Source organism: Achroia grisella, unplaced genomic scaffold, assembly GCF_030625045.1.
Source record: "Achroia grisella isolate CSIRO2021 unplaced genomic scaffold, CSIRO_AGI_Agris_v1 utg1174, whole genome shotgun sequence".
Classification (NCBI taxonomy): domain Eukaryota; kingdom Metazoa; phylum Arthropoda; class Insecta; order Lepidoptera; family Pyralidae; genus Achroia; species Achroia grisella.
The window spans coordinates 1,523,610-1,529,609 of record NW_026712590.1 but is presented as its reverse complement, the minus strand read 5'-3'; positions in this window follow the sequence as shown (position 1 = coordinate 1,529,609).

The following is a 6,000-nucleotide window of genomic DNA, read 5'->3' as shown; positions in this document are numbered from 1 at the left end:
CTTCTCTGTTATACCCATACTGATTATAATTTTTAATTTATCGAAGACTGGTACACGTCTATAATGTAAATAAAGTAAGTACCTAATATAATGGATATTTCTATTTGTATTGTGATTTCATAATAAATGTATATTTGCTAGTTGATATGATTTTATTAGCATATTATAAAAACTGATACAACAGTTATTTACGTAATTACGTATTAGTTTTCGTTTAACAAACATTTTGCGACTTAACAAAACTAATTTCTAGGGACATTTATTTATTATTTACACAGCCAGTATCTATGGAACTCGCTTGCGTAAGCCATCTATACTAATTATTCAAATCTGTTCTTTTTTATGGGTTATTTATTTAAAAAAAAAAAACGATCTGAATATTAATTAAACATTATAAAATAATACAATGGACCTTAAAATCGAATATTCTATTTGATATGAACCATGTTTACAAAATATCACATTACTTTCTAGACTTACTAAAATTACTTTTTTTATTAGTTTCTAGATATTACTTCTTTCTACGCTAGTGTGACGTCATTTCCTAGTAATAGATAACAGTAACAAATTACAAATGAAGAAATTCAAAGTGTTACAACTCATTATCCTGATTTACTAATAGTCTAACAAATGTATACTTATTATACACTAATGTAGCCTTAGTGCTTAGTTGTTTACAAACCTGGGCTTAGACAGAAGGGTCATGAATTTGAACCTAGTTGATATAACGTTTGTATGAATGAAATGGGATTGTTAGTAACGTGGACTAACTACCCAATTACTAACAATGTATCATGACAGGTTGCTCTAAAGGTTTCACCTGGAAACCATTGTGGTAAATTGCCATTTACCAAGATGATCTACCTGACCTGACTTCATGCTCATTTTATCTTCCTCCACTGATGCACCGCCAGCGTAAATCGCAGGCGGGTCATCACTCATAAAAAACATTGTTGTATCAATTTCTCAATCTGGCAGACTCTATAGAAACACTGATAACATTGAATTCATCCAAAAGTAACTAACTGACTAGACTCGTCCCTTACCATACTGGATTCAAATATACTGAGCGAAATGTGAGCATATCAAATTATAAGTTCACTACGACTTCGAGACATGAGACATACATACAGTATTACTCTAGGTGCAGTACAACATATATTTTTGTTATCTACACAAAAATGTAATCAATTTGGGTTTTATTTTAAATAGAATACAAAATCTTTACTGGTCTTTAATGGATAAACATATTAGAAAACCCTCATCTTGTATAATAAATGGTTCCACTTCTGTACCAAGGTCACTAAGATTAGATATCTATAATAATTATTCTCAGCTAATATTATAAAACGGAAATATTCGACTTTTTCTATTAGATAAACTTTAAAAGACTTAAACAATGTAACATTTGCCTTAACAGCGAAACAATCAGGGAGTAATAAGTATAGGTTGTATATTTAAAAAAAAATGAGAGCGAATCAGGGGCGTATTGCTAGTTATAATAATAAGTTTATATTCATAATTAAATCAACTTTATCGATTGCATATTATTCGAGACTTTCACTGTTCAAGAAGTGGAAGTAACAGGTTTAACCAGCTCATTATTATTGCAGATTAATTTCTTTTAAATATTTTTTTCTAAATGTGCCTCAATAATACATATTATGTGATCTACTATGGTACCAATGTATTAAAAATATATAAAGAAATAGTTATAGAGATAAGTGTGACGGTATATTACGGTATATTACGGACAACATCTTATATGGGGTAGTCATAGGTACTGTCAATTGTCGATGTTAAGGTGACCGCAACATTTTAAACACGATTCGTTGGGTGTAAATGAATACAGTCTATCGCCGTGTAACGTATACATTTTTAGTTATTAATTTGATTATTAAATTTTTGGTTAGTGTTTCCATTATCGAAGATTCACTTAGAAATTTGGCACACAAATTTTTTTTTAGGTGTCGGCTAAATTTGAACTCATGACATTTTGGGTGCTTCAGTTCAGGGCAGAACTAACACAACAATACCATCACACTTATAGGGGACAACATTTTATATGGGATAGTCATAGGTACTGTCAATTGTCGATGATGAGGTGACCGCAATACTTTAGATGCGATTCACATATACCCAATGTGAATACAGCATGAGGCGAGTCTATCGCTGTGTAACGTATAAATTATTGGTTATTAATTTGATTATTCAATTTTTGATTAGTGTTTCCATTATCGAGGAGTCACTCAGAAATTTGGCACGCAAATTTTTTTTTAGGTATAGGCTAAATTTGAACTCATTACATTTTGTGTGTTTCAGTCCAGGGCAGAACTAGGAAACTAGGACATTACGCCCTAATTGTTATTCCTATGTATTGAAATGCTGAAAGAAAAAAGAGTAAGTATCTATGTATCTACGTATCTCTTACATAAACAACCATATTCAAATTACGCACCGGTTTGGCGTAGTTATTCTTTATTAAAATGTGGATTTTCTTAGATCAACGAAACACGCTATCATTGATGTTATTTTCCTGCAATTTAACCCTGACACACTGCCGAGCAGCCTTAAAAGGATAAGCCTCTAATATAACGTTGCAGATTTGTGTGTGTAATTTTATATTCTTGTATTTGCCAATTTAACAACTTATGAGATCATCAAAACATACATATATACCAAATGCAATTTCCTTAAGAAGAAATTATATTTAAATATATATGCAACAACTTGAAATCATCAAACAAACATAAAGAAATTCCTTATGATGAAATTATTTTAAAAAAATATATGCTTTACATCTATTTTATTACAAGATTACTTTTCTTACTTTTAGTAAGTAAGAAAAAACTTAAATATTTTCTTACGTTTGTATATTTACAAGAGTCTGTTGGAATTACGTTTTATAGTATCATAATTGTTCAAACAATATGTTATTTGACGACTTATAATAATTAGCAGGTTAATTTTTGCAATTAAGATTAAAGGTGTAGATAATTTTCTCAGAAAACAGGTAATAAACCTAAAGCTATGAGTACATTATATTAACCGGAAGAAGAATACTCTACCTTACATTATTGATTTTATACAGGAGACAATAAGACATAGTTTTACTAGTATGTAATAGTACATTTTATAGAGCAAAAATATGAAATATTTGACTTATTATTCAATACCTGTTATTCAGGACTTCGTTTCTTTTACAATGCTATTAGGATTAAGAGGTACCGAAGGACCGCCAGTATATTAAACCGGGTTTCCCCTTGTCCAGTTTTTATTTAGCACTAAATGCAAGTAAATTGAATAAGTAGCGTAGGGAGAGACGACATGTCGTATTCGCTTCTAGTTTCAGAATTTATTAAGTCTCTTTTATATATTATATCTAGGAGCTAAGTCACAACACAATATTATGAATAAAAATAGAATTTAATTATCAAATATCCATTAATATACTTACAATGGAGTAAACAATAAGAATATAAAAAACTGACTGACTGAATACTCAACCGACAATAATAAAAAAATGCATATACTCAAACATTTTTTCACCTAATCTTTTATGTTCTAATTTATAAATTAGAGATTCCTACAATAATTCCAACCGTGTAATGACTTTTTAGTATATCTACCTAATATATAATATACATGAGTAAGCGATTTAAGTATAAATGCATATGGATACTGCATCTACATTTAGGTGTGTTTTAATATAAAGTATATAAATGTATTTTATCGCATTTTCAAGCTCATTTAACCGATTGTCTTATCTCTTGTCTTGTTAGATGTTTCAAGGTTCGTGATTGAGACATTCAGAATGTACTAGGCTAGTGCCAGAGGAATACTCCACGCTATGGTTCTCTATATAGTCATATTTTCGCCAAATTTGAGGTACGTATTGTATAAAGTCATCCACCTGCGTCTTACCTATTTCTACACTGTATCTATTGTGAGTTGTATTTCACAACTCACAATAGGTACAGTTAGAAAGCAGAAATTTATTTTGATATTGGATGTTTTTTCTTGAGTGCAGAAAAAAATTGACATTTTTAATTTTTAAATTAATATGAAATCAATTTAAGCGTAAAGCGTATCCAATAACAAATTAGAATTCTCTATACAATAAAACTTATCGTAGTTCTCAAGCGGGAGATATTTATTAGAAATTGTCAACGCTTTTAGACGATACAGAGCAATCGTTTTTCGTTACGGTATCCTATTTTTATGTAAAATATTACAGTTACAGTTTTCTCTGTCTACTATATCCGGTTTTAACCAGTGACTTCTTACTTCTTCACTGGATTATACCGGATAGGTGAAATTGCAAGACTTATCTTATTTGTAGTAGGTACATTGGTTTTGTAAATTACGATTGAGATAATACAGATTTGAAGATGTACTAAATCTTATTTTTATTTGGAATATAGTTCATAACGAAGGTTGTCTATTAAATTCAATTTTTGTGTATTGCAGAGAGGCTAGTTAACAATAACAACTAAAATGAATGTCTTTCCACTCAATATCTCTCAAAAAGCGCCATTCAGAACCCTTGCATTTCTCAAATTTTAAGGTACAAGAAATATTATTTATTTGTATTAGGGCTCCTTTTTTAACTTAATTAATGTTTTTTGATGTTTTAGTACAACTGTAAACTCCTCAGAGTCTTGGTCCTCAGACTTGGGTTAGATTCTAGGCAAAGTATGAGGTAGGTCAGGTAGTGCACTCAGGAGGACTCGGGTGCATTCATTTGTTTAGAATGTGATTTTCGTACTATATTTTCATATTATACAGGGCACGTTTGTTTGTAAAATAGGTATATATTAAAAAGACACAGTATATTTATATAATTCATTTATTTCAATTGTATAGTATTCACATTGTCGCTATGAGTTTCAAGACGTGAAACACCAGCTTTAATGTAAAATGAGAACACAATATTTCACAAAACTAGGTTTCAGAAAAATGCAGCGGTCGAACAAAAGCTATAATATATCCTAGATCTTCTGCTATACATGTCGTAGTAGCAAAAACTTAAAAATTAACTAAATGTACTTGGCAGTTACCACGTTGCAAGCCTTGGTGAGGTGAACAAAAATGATTTAATACTGATCAATGCCAAGTCGATAGCTTATGTGAGGACATAGTCGACAGTTCAATGCCGATGAATAACTAATTAGGGTGATGGGAACTTTACGAGCATAAGCTATCACAATTTGAATCCAAAGGCTGATGAATTGACTTACCTCAGCCCTCACGTTTTCAATGAAAAATTAAAAAAAAAGCTATACAATAATTGACTAAATATCTTAAACCGCTATTCGGGTAAAGGTCTTGCATATTCAACGAACTTTTGGGTGTAACTATCATTACGGTATCGAACTTGATAATACCGTGTCCAAAAATACGGTGATTATGCAATTAGTCCCAAAAAAATATAAACTAATGTCATCGCAGTTTGTCAGTACCTAAACGAGAATACTAGAGATTTACCGCCGAAACGAAATTATACACTCGAGACATGTATTATTTATGTGACGATTACATATACGTACTTCGACATACGTATACCAAGATAAAAGCAAGGTAGCATGCTCATGAAACCTAATCACTTGCAATAAGGAATAATGTGTAAATTAGAAAATAAATTTTGAACTTTTCATACCAAAGTCACCAAATAACGGACTATTTGTAGCAAGTTATTAAAAATTATTTTCATATCTCACTTTCTTTGTTGGGAAAGTAATACAATTACATAAATAGCATTTTTTGCTTTTGTCATGTTATACATACTAATATTCTAGGTGTCTCTGTTCAGCGGTAAGCCTGCAGTCTACTGCGTAATATTAAACTATTGAGCACAATAATACAAGACAGTTAACTTAATAAAATTATCAAAATAAAAATGCTACTTTGAGTATGAGATACTGTCAAACGATTATTATTATCTATGGTACGGAACCCTCATTAACAATTACGTATAAACTTTGCAATTAACGATTAAAT